Below are 23637 nucleotides of genomic sequence, written 5' to 3'. Positions count from 1 at the left end.
GCTTGCTTTTTGCAGACACATTAAATATAAATAAGGGAACTAAACAAACCACTGAAAAATAGTCTAATTAAATTGTGCAGTGAGATAGGCCCGTGGCTTTTAGTGCTTTTGATTCCCTATGAAAAAAAAAAAAAAAAAAGTGTATTCTCTTTCCTTCTTTTTCATGACATTTGTTCCCACACAGAAAGGCTAAAAGCAGCTGGTGTTGGCTTGTTGTTAATAAAGGACTTTCTCCTGCGAACTTGCCTGCAAATGATTTTGCAGGGTTAAGCAAAGCATCTGCAGGACCAAAACAAGGCTTAAATCAGCAGTGAATATGATCAAACTTCATTTGTGTGCCCACCGATCTCCTCTGCAGAATAAACCCGGTGCCCAGAAGGGCCTTTTGCCCTCCGGCCTGAAGAAGGAGGGGAGTCGGGGGCACAGCATGATCCGCACGGCGTGGTGCCGTGTGGCACATTGCCACTGTGCCAGGTCCTCTTCTTTGTCCAGGCTGAAGACCATGCTCAGCTGTAAGCACGTCCTTCGGGAGTCAACGTTACTACTCACAGGCTGAAAGATAAGCGGGTGCCTAAGTGCTGTGTAAGCCAAGGTCTAGTTGGGAGTACTTACATCTCCTCCGTACGAAGCATTTCCTTTACAAGTTTTACAAAAGTTTAGTGTCAGACTCCATAAGTAGCACTTACAGTCTTTTAGTTTTCAGCGCTCCTTCTCACTTGAAGGATTCATAAAACAACTTTCTTCAGCTGTAGCTGTCTGCACTTCTCCCTAAAGGAGAAATATCTATTAAACTTTTTGCGATGTGTAAACAAGTACATTTCCTTTAAAAATGACAGTGTTTTCACAAACAATGCCCCAGTCCCTGGATTTAGCTCCAGAGAGGTATTTCATGGAAAATACCTTCCAGTCACTCTGCTTCTGATTACAATAGCAGATCTGAAAAATGGCCACTTGCCACATAGTCCTCCAAGCACTCGTAATATCCCCCTTCTCCCAAATCAAACGCATTTGAATTTCTTTGCCTCGTAGAATCCAGCAGCTTTTTTGGGTGAGGAAAAACACATATTCTGGGAAACGAGAGGCTGGATATTTCCCTCTGGATTTGGGTTGATAAATATTAAAGAATGGCAGCAGTTCTGATTCACAGAGAAGAAAAAAGACACTACTCCAATCTCCTGAGCCATATTGGAAAGCTTATTTTATTTAGCAAAGAGAGTGATGAAAATTGTACTGGAGACGTCAACACTTCGGTAGCCCTGAAGCATTTTGGCACCCTCTGATCACAGGAACTGAGTCGAGAGAGACTGCCCCATTGCTGTGCTCGCTGCCGGCCCTGACAGGTGTATCAGGGAGCATTTGCCAAAAAGGCGGAGAATGGTGCATTTCTGATGAGCCAGTGGATGCCATTTGGCCAGAGAAGTAGCTTGATGATAATAATATGTAAAAACACAAGCAAAACATAACCTTGGGTGAATCTCTGAGTGCCTTTTTTTTTTTTTTTTCCTGCGGTCTGTGGCCTCTTGAAAATATTAGGATTAGGCAATATATTTTAAACCACATCAACAGCCATTTTTAGAAAAGAACACGCTGTCTGGGCTCTACAGCTCACCAATCACATGAAATGAAATAGGCCACAAATACCCAAACCAAAGCCCTCTGTTGGTCCTTAATCAAAATGTATAACATTTTCAAATGCTCTAGCAACAGTGCTTCTAAAAATAGACATTTAGGCTATTGGCACAGAGTATTCATCTAACCTTTTCAAGTGTTTGCAAATGACAAAATTGTTCCTATTGTAATTAATGGCATTATGTTGAGGAATATTGGGGAAACATACCTAAAGGCTCTGACAATAATTTTGTTACTAATATATTCCCCTGGTTTGCCTTTGAACTCCGTCATTCCTTGCCTTGCAGCTGTGTTTAATGAGTGGTGAGATTATTCAAATGAGCCCACAGCAGAACATTGTTTTCTTAGTTCCTAGATCTTGAGAAGACATCTCCTGCCACAGTCAGTAGGTAAAACCTGAATCTCAACCTTAGCATTGAATTCAATTTTATGCTTAAGGGTTTGTAAGTACCCTTGTACCCTATAAATATAATTGTGCTCGGTTGTGATGGAGCTGATCTCTACTTACAGCAGCTGCCAATGAGCCGGCAATAAAACAAAGGGAGAAAGAGCTCAGGCTGTCACCGATGAGTGAGAAGCCAAATGTGACTGCGCTTATGCCGCGGCATACAGGCTTCTGCGAGAGATTGCAAAGAGAGCTTACAGGACGCTCAGACGCAGCAGATTTGTATATGAGAGCTTGTTGCCATCTGTTATTTCCCATTCTTAACCACTGGGTTTAGTCCCTCGGAGAGAAAAGGGAGACGGAGAGAAATTTAATTCTGTACGAAGATGTATCGCACGAGAGACATTTTCCAGCATGGAAAAAATTAATAAGGTCCAATTTAAAACTGATAAATAGTCAATTCAGTATGGTAGGATTACGGATTTTTCCTAAGGAATTTACGGAGAGATAAGCATCTCATGAATAAATAAATTCAGCTGCAGCACACTAACGTATTTATTGATTCACAAGCCATTTGTTTGAGAGTTTGCCCCTGAGGAGCAGAAGGTACCCTGTTATTATTGATAATATAAGAGTTACAGTTATATTCAGAAATGACAAACTACATTTAAATGATGTCTCGGGGTTAGAACAAGAATCCACCAAAGCCAGGAAATTCAAAGTTAAGTCTGACACTATGTCAGACTGCATGGTGTCAGGGAAAATGACAGTTGTGTCTTTGCATATCTTGGCTTCTGTGGTTTATATCTCAATTTTAATGACATGGAAGTGATATCATTTCCCTCTAAATTCATTTTTGTTTTACTTTATCATAAATAAAAAAGAACAGTGCAGGGCTGTGAATATGGGATGAAGCCACAACAGCTCTCCTGCGGTAATACCTGCCTGTGGTAGAAATGACTCTCTACCACCTGTCTAAAGACCTACTTTCCAAATTGATTATTATTTATTAGTTGCGTGTTTGCCTGGTTAAACAATTTACTGATAGCTTTTGCAAGTGGATATAAGGACAAAATACCTGGCCAAGAAGCTTACAGAGAAGACGGGCAACAGAAGAACCAGGCTTGCTAGGGAGGTGAGCAAAAGCACGTGAGTGTGGTTCTGAGCGGTACTGAGACTTTGAGCTTTTTCAAAGACAGACGTTTTTTCCAGTTATTGCTTTTGCTAACACCTGTTGGGGGGAAAACACCTTAAAAACAACATTCACCATCCTGGAGACTCAAATGTCACATCCGTGCTCTGCCTCGAACAGCGGCTGTGGGTGCTCCTACGTGCAAGTAGCTGCTGTATGGTCAGGGCAGCTAAGTTGGTTTATACCGACCATCTTCCCCGAGGAGCACGTACCCTCCCTTGGTGAGGGTTCTTGGGGGAGATCTGGCCGGAGACCTTTGATCTTTTCATAACCTGCATCCTTGAAGGAACAGGAGGATCTCCTGCCTGCGTACTAGCTAGCTCTGCTGTACGTGTATATTCCTTGCGGGCACAAAAAGTTTAGTTAAAACTGTGCTTTCATCGGCAGGGAAAAACCCATATTTGCCTTTACTGTGCCTTGGGAGGCAGTTCGCAAAGCTTAAATTATAATTGGTAGCAATAAGCTATGCTCCTAATCCTCTTTATCCACGTAGCTGACAGGAGTCTCTCAGGTTACGCAAACTTTTAGCCTTTTGTACCTCAGCTCCTAGATCCAAATGGGAAGCCTAGAGCTGTTTACACAGTCAATTTGTTGCACGTTGCAGAGGACACTGCATCTGTTAATCAATGGCAGGATTATGTTCACAGATAAATGCATTCATAGAAATTACAAAGAATACACTCTGGGTTAACTTCCAAGCAGCGAGTGGGCAATCCATCCACTTTAGGGAGGATGGTTCAGGAATACTGGACTATTTAAAGGGCTGATGTAAGAAGTGTTCTATAGGTTGTTTCTCATGTGTATGACAAAACTGGCAACCTAGACCCTTTCTTTACATATCTCAGTGCAGTAAAATATGTAAGGTAGATGCCCAGGTGAGGATCCTCCGTTTGAATATGGGGCTTGATAATTATATTTCCCTCAAAGGTATCCCTGGAGAGGTTTGCCTTCAATACCAAACACAGTATATGTATTTTTCCCACACTGGGCAAATTCACAGTTTGCAACTGTTCTAAGATGTTAAAAATCCATCACAGTAATAATTAAATTTTTCTCAAAGATTGAAGAAATAACACCGCAGATGTGATGCATTTCAGGTGGCCATTAATAGTTTGAACTTGGCTAAGTTACAAAACTGCCAGAAATTCTCACAAAAACATATGAAAAGCTGGTGCAGGTGAGATCTGCTTGATCCTTTTATTGGAAACGGGGTGGGAGATAATGTTCTTTGAAGGCAATTTTACAAATAATTCCTACTCTGGTAGATGTGGTCAGCATTTCAGCATGTGACTAATAACTAGGCTCGTGGACAGGGCCTTTTTTTTATCCCTGATACCCTTACAGCGGTAATCATGCATCTTGTCAGTTGTTATAAAGATAAAGACAAATGTTCTCCATTGCTGTACTGTCAGCGCATTTCAGTACAAGCAGAAGGGTAGCACAGCACACCTGTTAGATGTGTGGAATATACCATTTGTCTTGTCATAGCCACAGAATCAGGTGTACCCTGAGATGACAGGATCTTCAGCACAGAAAAAATTTAGGTCTGCTCTTTACGTTACCGTTGACCATTCTGCTGCCATCTGTGCACCTCCTCAAGGCTCTTCAATAAGTTAGGAGATAGGGAGCAAGATTCTTGCCAAAACTGCTGCTTTTTACACATGGAAAAAACTTGCCTTTTAACTTGGCACACATCATATAGAAAACCAGTGAGCTATACATTCATTATTAAATACACGCAGTGTGACTTGGAGGCAGAAGTTCATGATCGTGACCTTTCTTCTTTTATTACATTCAGCTTTTGAAGAAACAGATGGGGTTTAGCTTAACTGTTAACATAAATTGCCATATGGAACAAAACACAGCTGATTATTATATTAACACCGATTTTAATATGTTTCATCATGTTATTGTGGCTCCAGTTGTCATGCTATTCTGTTCAGTATATTCATTCAAGAAATTTAATGTTGTATCTTACAAATTGAGATCCTATTACAAACATATGGTGTATAAATAGATTTTGCCACCTGGTGACTGTTAAAAATCTGTAAGGAAGAGATTGCCATAGTGTTAACTCCTCCCTGCTGGAAGTCAATTTTCCAATCGCAGACATTTTAAAGAAATGCTAAGAGGTGGAAACTCTTGATTTGCAGCTGTGACAAAGGGTTAATTGTGCTAATTGCATTGTAATACCTGCTCAGTTTAAAGTCTTTCCCTGTTGTGATTGTCTTGGGAGTCAAATTGTTTTTAAATTGGTTTGTCACTTGAATGCATTTGGAACTTTGTGATTAGGGTTGTGGAAACCGAGATAATGTCTAAGTTATATAACAGTTCCTTCCATAATCAATCACTGTCTCGTTTTAGACCTACCTAAGAAGGTTCCTGCACACATGGGAATATGCCGATTGAGGTAATGGATGATGTAAGCTAGCTGCTTGCTGGCTGTGAATGTTTGCATTTCTCTCCACCAGCGAGTGTTGTATGGAATATTTGTGGGCTTTCTGCTTTCTAGAGTCAGGCCTATGACCTCCGTGAATTATGGTACACCATGAAATAAGTAGTTAAAAAAAATTGTCTCCTAAATCTTAAGGATGTTTGCTTAATCGTGTTGCTCTTGTCTGCTCTAACAAACAAAGAAATAAGGCAGCAGACCCTATTCATTGACCACTCAAGCCAGTGGACTGATTTTTATGGGCCATGCACCAGGCCTGGGGATCTGGGAATCTGCAAAGCAGGTAGGGAGCATTGTTAGTCATGGCAGCCTGTTCAGCTATGCCTGGCAGAGAAGACCTACAAATACACGTCATACGGGCTTGTTCCTTTGTTTGTAGATTGGTAAAGGTATGGAAATACATATATGAGGTAGTGAGAAAGGGATGAGGCTACTAGTAAGAATATTGAATTAATGGGTTGAGCTTGAAGGAAGTGGCTCCAATGGTAATTGGTGATCTTGGAAAAGGTAGCGGTGCCTACGCTTTGTAATGACCTGAGCACCATAAATGCTGAAGATAGATGGGTAGACTTGATAGGAATACAGTTACTCTGGTGGTGTTATAGGGGCCAAGTAAAGGGCAAGTAATTCCCTAGGGACGAAACTGATAAAAGGCATCAGGGTAGATTGATGGAAGGAACAAGAAATGGGTTAGCTGAAATTTATTGCAGACCTGGGCAGTGCTTGCTGTGGATAGAGTGGAAATATGAAAGAGAATTGAGTGGCAGTAACAGCCAGATAGACAAAGTGGAAGCAGCTGACGGGGAAAGGAGGCTGAGCAGGGTATTCAGATATTGGATGGAGAAATATATACAGGTGGGAGCTGGACATTATTTACCTCTGTCTAAAAGTCTTATAACCTTAAAAAAAAAAAAAAAAAAGGCAGGTGTGGGAGGCTGGGACATGGGGATGAGCAGTTGAGTGGGACACGGGGTGGGGGGCGTTCAGGGGTGTGTGGGGATGACAGTGAAGAAGGGAGCAATGATGAGAGGGGACAGCAAGTGTTGTGAGCAAGTTGTGAATGTGATGAGCTGTGATAGGGATAGAGGGGTGAACTGAAAACTGTAGCAACCTTAGCATGCTGGGGACAAGGGGTAGGAAACACTTTGTCTTAGGCCTGTGTGCAGCTCTGAGGGGATGGGGCCTTTGCTATGGCTATGGGGTGCCTAATAAAAAGTCATTGCCTTAGGTACAGACTACTGAAAATATGGGGACTGTCGGCAGAGAAAGATAAAGCAATAGCAACACAGAGAAGTGAATTCTCTCCTCAGCTCATCCTCTGTTCACTGCACAGTCCACGTCTTCAAACCAGCTGTGCCAGGAGACCAACAGGAGGACTATGGAAAAATTACTGAAACCTTTAGTATCTAAAGCAATTATCAGAGGTGCTATCAGGGCTGGAAACAAAATGGATGAGACACAGGGGACTTGTCACTTCATGTGTCCCACTCCAATGCATTGGTGTCCAGTTGCTGCATTACAGCAGCTTCTGGTTACCCAATGATCCTTGCTACCCAGCGATGCATGTTCACTGGGTTTCCCTGGCTGTTAACCCATAACTGAAGGGAAAGTCTAAAGATTTGGTCACCACCGGAATTTCTGTCTTAGCTTTGGAATAATCAGATCTCTCTCTGTTTTGATCTTTCTATGAGCAACCTATCCTAATTTTGACTGCTGCAAGCAGGAGTGTGTTTTTATTTGTTCTTTTTCTTACCTGATTTGGACCTGGTTATTTTCCCTTGGCTTAGACTTTGTTGAAAATAAGAGCAAGTTTCTCCTGCAAGCTTCTATTGTGCATCTGACCCTATTTGTGCTAATTCTTTTTCCTGTAGAAATGCTTAAATCACTATAGTAGTTGTTAATGATGAAAATATTATGTACCATATGATATCGTGATGATCACATAGAATTTTACAATCAAGATAAATTATTGTCAGTATTTTCTCTAGTACTTTTTGTCAGATATAAAGTGTATATAACGCAACTTATTAGTGAGACAGAAATGTACTGTATCAAGCTACTGTTCTGTGGTTTCTAAATGACTTTAAATCACATTGTATCCGATAATTACTAATGCTCCATTAAAGATCGGAAAGGCAATTTATTAGGAACTCCCAAAAGTCTTCTTTAAGCAGTGCAATCTGTGTTTGGTTAAAAGTTTACATAAAATCAATACAAAATTATAGCAGCATAAATAGTTAAACAGCTCTCAGTTAATGTTATACTTGAATCTGTTCTGCTCTCAACAGTTTGGAAAGCGTAAGTTACAGCGGAAGGGTAGCTGAGATCTCAAGGAATGGGGATGCAAATGATTTTACTGCTCTGAATGCTGTATGGAATGGAAGAGCATCAATCTATGACTTGCCAGTGATGTCTTCATAGTCTTTTTTCATCTCTTGGAGGAATCTTGAAAGTGTCATCAAAATAATAGCAAAAGAAAGTTTTTACTACATGCTAGTTCTTGCTAGCAAAATGTTTAATAACATACCGTGGTAAGAAGTGATTCCAATTTTAATTAAGGTCCAAATCATCTCTCTACACAAAAATAAGAACAGTAAAGCAGCAGGTGCTGAAGCTGGGGAATAAGTGTTTCATCCCTTAAAATAAAATTGAGGACAAAAAGCCCCTCTAAACAAACCACTAGTGAAAAATAAACTAAGGAAAATTACTTTCACCTCCACCTACTCTGCCAATTTATTCACTGGGACATTATTTACCTCTGTCTAAAAGTCTTATAACCTTAAAAAAAAAAGAAGAAAAAAAAAAAAAAAGGCTAAACCACTCGTCAATTTTCCAGCCTTGCAGGGTAATTTCAGCTGTTTGATTATGAATTGAAGGTATGTTCTATTTACTGAACTAAAGCAATGGATTAGTCATAGCTGGTGTCAAAAGTTGGTTTTGTTTACAAAGTGGCAGTGTCGGGTATATCTAAAGAAAGTCTCCCAAAAGTCACATTTGTACCACAAGTAAATAGTTCAAACCTCAAGCTGGAAACATACATATTAATTCTCTTTCTCCTCTTGGCAAATAACCTAAAAGAAATCATCTTGAAGGTCAGTTCAGAGGACTGCTGTTAAGAGGGACGTAACAATTGCACAAAACAGAGCAGGGACAGAGGTGGGTAGTTGATTCCCATTTTATTACTCAAAGATAAAGGAGGGCTGTTTTGTATCTGATTTGGAAGGGCATAAGCAGCAAAGTACTTGCAAAGGATTTAACCGTTGCCCCATATCACAGGTACCTCATTTGTTTCTCTAGCTGTGTGTTTGAAAGCCACTGTTTTCTGGGCTTTGAGAAACCCAAGCGAAAGGACTTCCATTCTTCAGAGATTTTCACCCCTCCCAAAAGCAAAGTGACCTGTGACTTGGCTTGACAGCAAGTTTCCATAATTGTCTTCATGTGAAGAACTTCTCTTGTCCATCAGTATTCTAGACACCACAGAGATGTGCAATTTTATGGCAAGAGAAGGACGTGCTGTTTGGCAAAAGTGTTGCTTTTCTGTCAAAGCAGACTGGAAGCCATGGTGTAATGAACTTGCTTGGCTTATCACAGATCAACCTTAGGAAGAAAGATCTATATTTAGGATTTCTGAAAAAATCAGCAGTCCTTCCCTACCTGAAAGTTCTATCCACTTTAGACATAAAATCTAATTTCTTAATGAGGGTATGTGTGGATCTTATCAACCTGCAGTTAATGATAAAAGCAAATCTTATAAACAGGCAGCCTTTAAATAACACATTAAAGCTTATCACTGATGATATCTTTAATTATAGTAAAGCAAATTGTAAGACAGTCTAATGGGAAATACAAATTACTTGTTAAAATTATTAACAGAGTTAATGTGCTTACATTTGTTTATGTGTACAGGAATCATTTCAAATATTTGACTGCAATGACAATATGTGTAAAGATCAATTAAAAGTCAGGAAGATGAGATATTGGATTTTCAGACCTTAATAGGATTTCATCTGCACTTGTTATATTATGTTATCCACTTATAATTGAGCTTCCATCATATCATAGAATCTGTCACTTCACCAATTTATATTTCTAACCTCTAATGAAACTTCTATTTGCTAAGGAGAATTTTTGAAACCCATGATCCTGGTGGAGCTGTCTCGTACAAGCATTAATCTGCCCCACTCTGAGATTGGGGGTTCAGGCTATCGACACAAAAAGCAAATGTAGCAATGGCAATGCCTAGGTAGTCGCCTACTTCACAAGCATCACTATCCTTACAAGTTGATTTAATAAATAGCTTAGGTGGAATAAAAGGCAGCATATGTATAACAAGCAAGGTAAATTGATAAGATGAAAATTGCCAGGAGTCTGTCTAATATCAGTTTATTAAATTCAGCGGAATGAAAATAACCACCTTAAATGCAACTAAAATACTTTGTTTACTAAGTCCGTTGAGTCGGTCCTGCCCCAGCTGAGGCTTTGTCCCTGGGATGGGTCTGTGAAAATCCATCAGCACCATTTTGGTTGGTCCACTTGGAGCTGCTCAAACCCACTGGTGTTTTCCAGCAATGGGGCATTGATGGGGTTTCCTGACAAGCCGTGGCCATGGCCCCACTTCGTTCAGCCCTGCTTACCCTTTGCATTGGCCAATGAGATGCAGTCGCTCCAATGGCGTGATCTTTTGGCACTTTGACTGGGGAAGTGTGAACACTAGGATCACCCCCCCCTATTATATGAACACAGACTCAAAAGCTGTGTAAACCCAGGGTCTTTCCATGTTCTCAGACTGAAGCTATTGTAAATAAAAGTGATTGCTGTAAACAAATAGCCTTGTAATTTAGCTTATCTTTTCTTCTAGTTTCCATGCAGTATTCCAGGACAATAATTTGTGCATAAAGTGGACCTTGGCCAAGGTATTTCTATAGAGAGCTAACGTTTCAGCAGTACTTTATTGTAACAGCAAGCTTAACCTTGAAACCAACAGATGTTGCTTTGAAATGATCTGATGTAAGGTAGTCTGTAAGGCCAAGCTTAGATGATAATGAAGGGAAAAACACCAGACACAGAGGATATACTGATGCTGTGTTTGAAAGTACCTACCCATATGAAAATTTCTGGCCAAACAATATATATATATATTTCAAAAACATTTTGGAAAGCAGAAGAATTTAAGTTTTTCCTGACATCAGTCTGACCCTTATTTAAACTCTCCGCTGCTAGAGATTGTCTCAGTTGATTACACCTGGGACATTAAGTAATGTGCTGCAAAGATACCACATTGCACTCTGTCTTCTCTGATATTTTGTGCAGTTGCTTAAAATAAAGAAATATTTTCAGAAAAAAAAAAACAGGAGGGAAAAAAAAAAAAAAAGAAGAGAATATGAAAGAATATATGCCAGGTTCTCTGGCGATATAAACTGGTATTGCTCCTAGCCTAGCCTCAGGTTTATTTACAGAGCCAAACGCTCTTGCTGAGCTGATTTTTAATGACGTGAGAAAAAGCTGAATAGAAATAGACTTGCAAAATAAGCCAAAGCACATGCAATTAAAACTACAACAACTTTTGGGAATACAAGTCGCACACCACGGGCTGGCCACACTGACCAGCGAGCGGTCCCTCTGGTGCCCTGGTCACCAGCTGTATTGCTGTTACCCAACTGAACAATAATCCCATTTTAAACACTAAACATAGAGTAGCAAATGTTTCTGTATGAGTGTGGGCACCCCCAGCTGCAAGAAGCAGTTGTGTGCATGCTCATCCCTTAACAAACAAGGTCAGGGAAGGCTCTGAAAGCCAGCAGGAACATCCAAGACCAATAGGCAGCCTCCCAGTGCTCTGATTTCAGGCTGTCCTCTCTGAAATAGTAGTGTCCCCATTCCCTGGTGAGTGTCCTGATCACCACAGTTGCCCCAGGAGGTTAACAACTCAGCTCCCTGTGATGTTTCCCCCTGGCCTGGGTGAGCATCCTGCAGCAGACCAGGTCGGGCATTGCCTGCAGCCTCACCCCACTGTGCTCCCAGGCTGGGCGACTGCAGCGGAGACACTTGTCCTGTGGATTACCTTTTTGGCATTTCACTGTCCCCCATGCCAGCAGGCTTGGGATGCTCCATTCTTGTTGACTGCCTTATTTCAGGCAACCCAGTTTCACCATGCCAGCTGCGACAGTTTTAGGTACTGAATTTTCCTCAGGCACGAAATGGGAGTTCAAGTTTCAAGCACAAGGCTGATTTTCAATAGGCAGTACAAAAACCCTACTCTGTTTCTTTTGTTGGATTCACTATGTATCTGCATCCGTTTCCACAAGCATGTGTTATTTGAAAATCTCCTCATCATAATTTTTGCACTGAAATTTCCTGATTTGGTGTGCATTACTTTTTGGCCTTACTTTTCTTTTAATAAAGCGTTTTGAATGAAGGGTATTGGAAAAAGAGAGAAAAAACAAACTATCTCCACTCACTGCAGGACTAAGTTCTGGGTGATGCTCAGATACCCATCTCGTGTAGCATGGGGGTCACTGAGGCAATTGCTCCTGCACTCCTCTGAATGCTAAAAATTTTCATATGGGGGGAATCAGGATCATGCAGATATGATATGTTGCAGGTGTTGGCATAAGTTAGAGTTGCCTCAGAGTGTACAAAGCGTTGAACTTCCAGAGCCAATAGGCTGAAATTTGTAGTTTCCCCCTTAAAAACAAGGAGCTGTTTTCATTATTTTATTTGCAGGCTTGTTACTACGGCAACATTTATATGAATAATTCATTCCTTCTTCAACTTTATCTTAACAAAGTCAAAGACTGCATCCTAAATATCAAAGCAGACCAAACTCTTTCTTTTTCTTCCACTTTTCCAGCTAAAATGGTGTTGTTATCCTTTAGTACTATTAAGCTTGAGACAAGCATTATTCTCAATTATTATTTATCATGGCCTGAAATTATTAAGCATTCAGTCCTTTCCATGATGCTTGCACTTAGAGATTATTTTAGTCTATTCTTTTTGTTAATTGATCTTCCTAAGCCAAAACATTAAAAAAAATATTATGTGTGATATTAGCCTTTAAAAACCCTATAATTTCTCTGAGTTATTTTCCCTTTGCTGATATTTACGAATTTAATGAGAAAGCTAGCCAAACGTGGTCATTGAAAGCACCAAACTTCACTTTGACTATGAACTGCAATCCCTGCATCTGCAGCGAAACTGCCAAATGTGTCAGACGGCGGCTGCCTTTGATCACACCGAGTCGGCCAGGAGAGATGCACTACAAAGCTCCAGGTACTGCAGAAAGCAACACAGACCTGGCCGGCAGCCGAAGGGAAAATAATTTTGCAGAGGAAGCGACGAGTCTGGCACAGGACTTGGCAGCACGGCTGGCATCAGAGGAGCAAAAGGCTTAATGGAGAGGAGAGATTGCCCCTGAGACCAGCCCACGGGCAACGCCCACGGTGGGACCACAGCGCAAAGGTAGAAGGCAGGTGGCACCACACAGTGTTCACAGAAACCCAACATCCTGGTTACCCCCTTGGGTTGCACTTTGACAACATGTAAATTTTCTATTAGTTTTCATTTACTCACTGTTTTCACCAGAAAACTCAGGATTGCTAGGAGGGCTCTTTGCCACCTGCTAAAATATTTTAAAGCCACCCATACCTACAGTCAGAGGAGAAAGATGAAGTCTTCAGATTGCATTTTGCAAAATATTTTTACTGTTGAAGGGACTTGGAGCTGTTTCAAAGATTTTTTTAGTGATTTCCAGTGTCTCAAAAATTTTGTTCTAATTTAGTACGTTTTTGAAAAGAAGCAATTCACTTGATGACTCTTCTGCTGCTTCACTTTTCATCCCATTTCCTCTGCACATCAGCTGATATTTATTGACTTAAAATCATACCCAAAAAAATGATTTGCGGAACTTTCCTAGAGTTGCAAATGAGAAAGCCTGTCAATACTTCTCATAATCTAGAAAAAAGCCACTTAGGGATAGTTGACATTTTACAAAATCAAAGCAACTGTTCTGCTATATTTTTAAAGATTTGGACAACTCCTGTAAAGAAAAATGGGGAAAAGTGCTCCTGATTCTGAGTGAATACAGATTTTTTTAAATTATATTCTCTGTCAATTTCCTACGTAATATGAATGATCAGCTAGCAGAGTTGTCTGATTTTTGTCATATTTATTAATGACATACAATACTAGCATGGTAACCTGTGCAAATTATAAGCTGATTAGTTTCCAGCCGTGTCAGCTAGTACTTTGATCCTATCTGAATTGATATGCTAAGCAAGAGGAAAGTAAATCATTGCTTAGGTGAGAAGCCTACATCAATACCTCATGCTTCTTGGCAAGACAGGAGAGGAACAACATATAGTTCATCTAGGTTGTTTCTCATGCTCAAGCCAACCCAGCCAAGGCTGGATCAGGTACACTGAGAACTGTCAACCTGTGCTGCATAAGAAGAAATATCTCCGTGCTGCAGAAAGCAGCGATGGTAGGTCCAGGGTGAGTCAGTACCAAGTCCAAATGGCAGCAGAGATTGTATGGCTGGAAATGTTCTGGTTTAACTGAGCCGTGAAGCTGAGGGTCTCCCCACCTTTGTGCACTGCAGACAGCTTTGTCTTTAAGCCTCTGACTATTAATCCTGATGGGTTTGCCAAATCTCAGTTTGTGACCAGTTTGCTACTTGCAACTCCCCCTGTAGCCAAGCCCCCAGCTTCTTAAAATTAATGTGCATGACTGCATGCCATTAAATAGTTGCAAGATTTCACCCTCAAAAGGTCGTGTTTTATCGGTAGGCAGGGCACTTCTGCTGACAGCTTGAGTTAGGCAATGTGTGTATGCACATCTGGGCGTGCATATGTCTATGATGAAGTGCTGTGAGCAAGATAGAATTGTAATGTTGGGCAAACGTTCAAAAAATAGTCTCCTTCCATTAGGTCAAAGCAACACTATCCTTTAATGTAGCATTATACAAGTGTGACACAGATAACTAGATTAAGAATCAGAACTTGAAGCTAACTACTATAATTCAATAGTTATTTGAATTATAATACTGTGAAGATACAGACCATGTCTTGTGACAGAAAAGAGAAAGGCTTTAATAGTTTCTATTTAACAATTGCAACACATCCTACAATTTACCTCTTCTCGCGGCTTTTATTTCAATGCACCGTACAATATTTTGCTCTGAGACATCTGTATATCTGTGTGTATCAAATAAGGTGATGGATTTACAAATATCTCATGCTGGCTGCGTCCTGCAAATCACTGTGGAGGGAGGGAAGAAAAAGGGAGCAGACGAGTTGCATGGGAAATGATGGTAGAGCATAATCTTTTAAAGCACCTTGTCACAGAAGCACAGTTAGGACCATATTGATCGCAAAACTCGCAACCCTGTAGGAATGATGCTGGATATGCTAAGGCAGTGCAAAATGGTTTTATAATTCTTTAATGCTTTATGGAAAACAAATAGACATTTTTGTCAGGGTGGGGAAGGAAGGCAACAAAAAACACATTGTATTCACATTATCAGATGAGACCTTCATGTTTATTTCTCTCATTTTATGTGTTACAGTTTCAGTCTGCTGGTACTTTCTCTGCTTCGAAGGCAGACCCAAAATGAATCTGATCATGCCTGACACCAAGTATGAAAATCCTTGATATATTCCTTTCCTCTGTTGGGTGCCGACAGTGAAGAGCATTTTATTTTTTGGTCATCCATGTTATACACAAGACTCAAGTTTGGTGAAGTTTTGTTACTCAGAAAGCCATATAGGCATGGACTTTAATCAAGAGGATTTAAAGTGGGCTTTAAAATAAGCCTTTAATAGTGTAGCCCTAGAGAGCATTGTAAATGGACTTAAGTATATACTTAAATGTATTCCATAGCTAAAAATATAATTCACACAAGAAATCTCTGAGAAAACTGGTAAGCTCTCAGCTGCAGTTATACCCTCTGTAAAATGGGGGTAATTGTACTGATGGCACGAGCCTTTCAGGAAATCCATGACATAATGTTGAAAACAGCTTGCATACAGCAGCCTCCCAAGGGACATGATTCCCTTTGCTGTCGGAGTGAAAGACGTGCTCCCGAGGTGCCAACAGCATTGCAAGTTGCACATGAGGATATGAACAGATATGACATAGGAGTGGGACACAGAGCAAGGGAGCTTGGCTTCAAGAGGGATCAGAAAGGAGGGCTACGAAATTTTGCCAGCGGTAGTCCCAGAGCTGCCCTCCCTGGTGTTTTTAGTGACAACTGCTTTCCAAACCTCCTTATCAGAAGCTGCTCCCCACAGAAGGGAGGGAAGGCGGTTGGCTTTGCCTTTCGCTCACTCTTTCCCGTTTCTTACTGATGAGGCTTGGCTTATTCACTGAGAAGTCCTAGTTAAGGAAGTAGGAAAGTAACAGAGGTATAATTACAAATTTCCTCCTCGGTGGGAACTTGGTGTGTTACTTGCCCCAAAAAACCTGTTGGATCCTTCTCGTCTGCAGCAGCTGGAGCAGGAAATCTCTGCTGGAGGGATTCAGCCTCCTGGTTCCTGGAAGCTGTATGCACCAGTGGGAGCAGGCAGGGACACAGCGGAGGTCAAAATGGGCTGTTATATCAACTGCTGTCAAGTGGGGTATTGCTTGCCTGGCAGCCACATAATCTGTGAAAAAATCCACAGATTTTAAAGTTTTGCAGACAGATCTTCTTGGTAGCTTCTAGATTTAATGTTAAAGTTAAATCTTGAGTCTGAATTCTGTGATTATTGTTTAGGAGTCAATTAGTATCCCAGAGACTGTATTTTTCAAAAAGAGGGAACATCTAGGTTCAAACACAACGTCTTAGGGACCCAAATGGGATGCCTGTGGGATAGCACTGTTTTCACTATATGCAATAGAGACAGGAAAAAAAAATGATACCTTTTCCTGACAATTTCCACATCATTTCCCATTCCACCGTGACCATGCTGATCCCATCACTTATTCTTCAGTATCATAAACAAGTCATAATATATTAGTGAAAGCAGTTGCAAAGAGTTCATATAGCTGACAGGAATCCTGAGAAATAGGTTATACAGCATTGATCTCCCAGGAGGCCTTAAATAACAATCTAAAATATATGGGACAGTGATCACTGGGTTTGTTACTGCCATTTCAGCTTGATATTTTGCAATTTATAGTTTCTTGATAAATTGGAATCCATTCAGCTGGTGCATATTACGTGGGACTATGGAACTGTCTATGTTACACTGAAGGATTAATGTGAGAGGCAAATGACTTGGAGGTGTCTAATGACTCTGCTTAGCAAATTAACGTAGATCTGAAATAATCTCTGCCCCATTAGAAGGAATAAAATGCTATAAAACATCAACATGCAGACAATGCATTAGTTCAGGGTGCCTCTCCACTCCAAGAGGACACTCCAACTCCTGTTTTCAGGATTTCCCACTTGACTGTTCGAAACTATCGCCTTAGGCTAAAACTTGTGGTTGTAAAACAAGGTTTCAGGTTGGTGATATATTATTTTCCAGTCACATTTTTAACACTGCAGAAGGGGGTGGGGGTTGAAAATCAAGTTGTCATTCAATTTGTAATGCTCTGGGAGTATAAAAAGGAATATTTGCAGTTTGAAATGTACTTTCCCCTCCTAATTAGTTTCTGGATGTTGGTAACAATCTGATTTTTCTGTTAAAGAATTCCACTAGTACAAGCGGACATATCATGAAATGTTTGCAAACTATTTTTGAAAGCTATGGTTTTCAAACCAGCATCTTTGAGACTCCTAAGGTTGAACAGAGATTAGTGCCTTCAGAAACGTTTGCTAAAAACATAAAATTTGAGTCATTTTGTTTGAAAATCAATCTGCTACGTGAGTGATAACTTACTTTCAACATGAAATACTTACGGATTTTGTGTGCCCAATATGGAAGCTTTTGCAGAATGTAACTGGTGATCTGCCACCATCAATGGTTTGCTGATCCATGCTGTGTAAGGAACCTCAACACTCAACACTGCAGGACTAACTTTTAGGTTCTCTTTCTGGTCACTCTGGGGACATCCTGCTGCTGGAGCAACCGCCTATCGCTATCCTTTCATTTTGTCCTCCTTTGCTCAGCCACCGCACTGAAAATCCATTTAGCTGCTTTCCTGCAGAAGTCACGTGGACAAAATCCACCCAGCAGCGGGCAAGCTGTTGACAATCATTTGCAGCAGAGCAATATTTTGCATAGATTTTTCTGCTTGGTTATTTTTAATTTAGAGCATTTCAGCAACCTGTTTTACAACCTGGCTGCACAGAGAGGTGCCAGGACAGCCCCGGAGCAGGGCTGGGAGTTCTGGCTGCCCTTCTGGGATCAGAGGGAGGGCAGCAGGAGGTCTGCTGCCTTCAGACCGTGGTACTTGATTGGAGCTAAGCTGAAACACCTTCACTTCCCCAAACCATGTAGTGAAGATGTCAGATCTTCAGCACCATCTGTTTTATTCTACAGATCTGGTCCCATGCCACAACGTGGTAATTGTAGGTGTAGCCAACAGCAAGTTTTGGCTGCTGTTATTGAGAAAAAGGGTGAAAATGCTTAAAAATTGTAGTCTTTTCAAAGCAAGTTCTGTGCCACTCAGTTGAAGTATCCAGCTGGTCTTGCCATGATGCTACTGCAGAATTGGGATATTGCTAGTGACAGCACACTACCCATGAAGCTCTAATGGATTAAAAGCAATGTCTGGTGAGCGTTTTCCTCATTTAGGTATGTAGTTACTAGAAACCTCTCTTCCCTGCTTCTGTAATGATTCCTCTGCTTTTCTGCAGTCTCTTTTATGTGGTGGTGCATTATTGGCTAGCACCACTCAGAGACAGGATACAGGACTTGGGACAGATGTAAAAGATGCACCACTAGCAGGACTCTCACATGAAGTGGAATTTGGGGTCAAGGCCATTTCCCTTCTTCCTGTTTCATCCTCTCACCAGCGTGAAGGAGGTCACTCCCCCTTCATCTTCTCCATACAATCCATGTTTCTGTGGGCTTTAATCTCACCACCCCTCAGCTGACTGTCTTCCAGGCTGAGAAATTCTCATCTATTCTTCTCTTCTTGAAAGGATGCCATAGCTTGGCTCTCTGTTTTCTTCCTCCTCCTCATGTTAGCCAGTTCCCTCACATCACTTCTGAGGTGACTAAAATCGCATACAGTCATAAAAATGTGCTTGCACCCTTAAGTTAGAAGTGACATAAGGTCTTTTCTGTTTTGCTCCAACAACTTTTCCAGTAACTCTGAATACCTGATTTGCCTTTTTTACCCATCATTGTGCTGATATCCCTTCAAATGCAGTATCTCTTTCTGAGTAATAATTGCTAAGTTAGAGCTCATCCCTGCACATGTATAGTTTGGGTTATTTTCCACACACGTACTCTGCTTCATATTTATTACCACGGAATATCATTTGCCATTTTATCACTCAGTCACGTAATATCAGTAGATCCTTCTGCAATTATTCACAATCAACTGTAGTCTGCAAATGTGGTCACCTCATTCCCATTTATAGCTGAGTTCTAAATATGTGTAAGAGCACAGATGCACCTGGGACCTCATGGTAACATTCCTGCAGTGTGGAAACTGGGCATCCATACTTACCTTGTAGTACTTTGTTTCCTAGTACTGACTTTACCTTTTAATCTCAGATAATCACTTGCAGAAATTTAAAGTGATTTCATATCGAAATGATCATAGCTCCTTGCCTCCGGTTTAGGAGGCTGAGTCTGGGACTTCTGCTTCTAAGTGTTTTTCTGAATTCCTCTGTAGCTTTTCTGGTATTTGCTTGAAGTTCTGATACTTATTTGGGATTTCTTAATGATTTCTGCAAAGCTGCATTTTTATAAAGAAACATAAGAAAATATTTTTGCACTTTTGTGACACAATGTATAGGTATAGTCTTTATTTGGTTTCTAATAGTATTACCATTATTATAAGTAGTTGCATGACCTGCAAAAATCACACAGCCTCTTTTTTGTAGATTCTCCTAGGTCTACTAAGGATTGCCCGTCTCATTCTTTCAGTGGGATCACTGGTAAGATTTCCTTCTGCATAGCTGTTTATCTTTGCAAACCTTGTGGGAGATGAAAAATCTCCTCTTTTTGTCTTTGTCAGACTTGGTCGAAACTGGGTTCAAAAGTTGCATGGGAAAAACAGGCACACAGACATGTGCATGCGCTGTGACAGCATGAGCCCTTTCCTTAGGCAGCTGGGCTAAAAGCAAAGTGCAGAGGATGTACTCTGAATTCTCCTGTAGTCTTGTATGCTCACTCCATTGCCATGCATCTGGCTCTTTGTAGTCTTTGTCAGAAATCTGACATCTCCGGGTATGCATAATGCATACTTCAAGAAAAGACAAAAACCACGTTGCTATATATACAGGCATATAATACCAGTGATACATTAATTGTTTTGTGAGCTTCCCAAAGTATTTCTATAGTGTCAACTAATGCTGCATGGAATAATGTGAGTTTAAGCAAAAGCAGTTTCCATGGTTACACTGGAGGTATTCTAAATATAGCAGATGATGTAATCAGTTACAGGGACCAGATACAAGATTGCTGTATATTTCAGTTAGAAGTTTCTTCTCTGGAGATACCTGTGAGAAAGTGTCTATATTACTTGAGGATACTATTTTTCAAATTATTTCTGTTGTCCCATGATTTTCTGCTCCTCAGAGCCTTTCCATTTTTCCATTTACAGGCTTGTAGCTTCTTTATAGTTATTATAAATCATATACATCAGATCAGTTTAATGTTTTAACAGAATTCTTAACACGAAGTGTAACATTCCAGAAAACAGTTTCCACATCGGACCAGAGGAAGATTTTTTTCTAATCTCTTCTACCCCATATATTAAAACCCTGTTATCAGCATCTGTCATATCTGCCTATCCATCTTATCTGTGTATATGTCCATCTATCTTTGCTCCTGTTGCTGTCATGTCTCCAGTGCCCTCTGATCTGATTTTATCCAAAGAGAAAAGAATGGCTTAATGATCCGAACACATCTCCTTTTCCAAGATGTGTAATAAAACATTCCCTTCCTCACCCCCAACTGAGCAATTATTTCACAATGGAACAAATTTCACTCCGTGAAATTTGGACTAACGACTTAGCACGCAATACACAAGAATGAGTAAATAGGTAGGATGAAGATTTGTTGCCACCAGGGAGGAAGAGAGGGAGGACAAAATATTCAGGGAATTTTATTCACAGTTGTTTGTCCAGCTCTCCTTTGTGTCACCTTTCTGGCCCTACTGAGTCCTGCTGAAATTCTGATTTCTCTCTGAGAGTGTAGTTTATAGTAAGCGCTAAGGGAAAGTAAGTCACTTGCTGCAGACAGAGCAGTTTTCTTCCACAGCAAGCTTTTTTAGTATATCTAGCTTCAGTCATTCCTGTTTTAATCAAGAATTTCTTTCCATTCCCACTGTTTCTTTAACTGTTCTACTCCATTTCAACCTTAATTCATTTTAAAAATTACACACTGCATTTCAGGAGTGCTAAAAAAAAAATACGGTAGGTTAGATAAACTGGAAAAAAATGTCCTTCTCACAAAGCACTGCTATACTCCAACTCAGGGTTTCTTTGTTTATTAATAGCAACTGGTCAACAATTACTTGTCTTCTCAGAGCAGAGTGTTGTGAACGTGCCGTGTTTCCAGTATCAGCAGAAACAGCATTTCTGTTTTCCACAGGCAAAGAGTGCCAACGCATGTAAGACGCTGCATTAACAGCTAGAGGCTGAAAATCATGCATCCTATTGCATTTTCACCCCTTCCAATAAACCTGTTATTAATCTTAGTTCCTAAACATTTTTTTCTGGTGCAGATAGCCTGAAGACGATGATGTGACAGTGACGAAAGACTGCAATAAAGGGCAGCTAAAACTTTTTGGGGAGAGGTTTCTACTTTCACAAGGCAACAGGCAGTGGCAGCATTCAATGAACAGAAATGAATTTTATTTTCAAAATATGAAAGCTCATAGAGTTATAGAAATTATGGAAGAAAAAGATATATTGAGTCATCTTTTCCATACTGGAGGCTGTGGCAGCTTTGTCCCTACCTTATAAAGTGCTTCAGGTACTGAGTCCAGGTTTAAGGTCTCGGGAGACAGGGCTTAATGGCTTACTGTGAAAAACTGTTCTCCTATATAGCAAGTTTCATTATCAAAGCTTGGTTTTATATTTAGCCATGAATGTATCATTTCTGAAAACATGATTCTAGTACTGCTCCTGCTTTTACCTGTGATACCACTTCAATCAACTCCTTTCCATCCTTAACATTTGGGTGTTTCTGGTACTTCTGGATGGTTCATGTATCCTCCCACTCGTACTTGGTGCTTGGCCAACCCAGTCATATTTAGATTTCTCACCTTTCCATATAAGTCAGGCCCTCCAATTGTCAATTAATCTTTCTTGACAAATTACTCTTCTTCCAGATAGGTTATTGGTGCAGTTGAGTAAGATTTTGCCTGAGAGTAAAATTGTTTCCGCAGTAGAGTTAACCATGTTGAAGGCTGCAGCCGGTGCTGTATTCCTGACTGGAAGTTGACAGTAGTAGATATGAAGGGAATGAAACATAAAAAGTATTTGAATATGGTAAATCTCAATTAAACAGACTCACTGGGTGAAATCCTAATCCCACTGAAGTCAAAGACAAACTGCAACTGGCCATAATGTCTCTTTGCACCTGTAATCAAAGCAGAGCTGCCCCTGAGGACTCTTTTTTTCAACAAGGTTGTTCAATCAAGGCCAAATTAGGGCTCTTAGGTGGGTACCTGCCTGCCAATGATCACTTTCAAAAACAACAGTCCCTTTTTCCTTTGCCCTTTCTTTTGAAGGTCTCCTGATCCTGCCTCTCCATAGGTGTCAAAATGCCTGATTTGGCACTCGGCACCCTGGAGGGAGGGGAGGATGAACAGGGTGGATAGAGAACTGTTAAAGGCTGTCTCCCCATGGAACAGAGGTTTCCTCCAGCAGCCACCAATCTGTCCTAGAAAACTACCAGTGCAAACCACCACTTCTCCATCCCTTTCCCTCCCCTGTGAGGTCTTTTTGCTCCCTCCTGTAGCTGTGCCGGTTCAGCTGTTTATGTGGTTTAACTCCAAAGGGACAGACAGAATATGTGTAATTTTTAAGTTTTGTGGTGGGATTTTTTTCAGCTGTGCCTACCAGGCAAAATTAACAACCCCAGTATAGGTTAACTCACTCAGCTCTCTTACAGTGTATGTGCTTGATTCAAAACCAGTGGGACTCATTTAGTGGCTTGTAACCTAACAATGATTTCTCTAAAACTTACCTATGGCTCCCAGATGTGGAGTTTTGGCACTAATTTCAGTAAGGTAATCATGCAACCTCCTGTGTGTCAGTTGGGTGAATTTTGCTCTCATTCTGGAGTCTGTGCAGAGAAGGCAATCGGAGTCGTCATGCAAATCTATACTAGAAGATGGCCCAGGAATCCTCTAAATGAACTGGCCATATGAGAATTAGATGGGGATGAAATTGGGTAGCTGTCCCTTTCTGCCAAGCCAGCACATTTGTACAACAACCAGCAAGGAGTTTGGGAACATACTATGAGCCTTGGAAGGGAGCTGAGAAACAGAATCATCCTTCCCATCCAGTCTTTCAATGTTTCAGAGGCTCAGGACAAGGTGAGAGATATATGGTTTAGGCAGCAAGTTTATTACCTTTCCTCATCATCATTAAGCAATCCAGGAATGGTTCTAAAGTATAGGTCAACCATCTTCCTTCATTAATTTCAGTGACTTTGTGGGCTGCTGCATCCGCTCTTCAGGCATCATGCCAACCTGTTGTCAGCATCCCATTTTCCTCTCTTCATGCATGAGCTATCAGGCTGGAGAGAGGTGGTTTTCTTCTTGCTTTGAAAGCAGAGCAAAAGAGTTTGGCACAGAGCAGGAGTCCACCTGTGCTGAGGCAGAGCAAAAAGGAAGGAAGGGAAATGCATGTTATGCTCAGCAGGA

The sequence above is a fragment of the Charadrius vociferus genome, unplaced genomic scaffold (genome assembly GCF_000708025.1).
Source record: "Charadrius vociferus isolate BGI_N301 unplaced genomic scaffold, ASM70802v2 scaffold72, whole genome shotgun sequence".
Taxonomy (NCBI): Eukaryota; Metazoa; Chordata; class Aves; order Charadriiformes; family Charadriidae; genus Charadrius; species Charadrius vociferus.
This window is presented reverse-complemented; position numbering follows the sequence as displayed.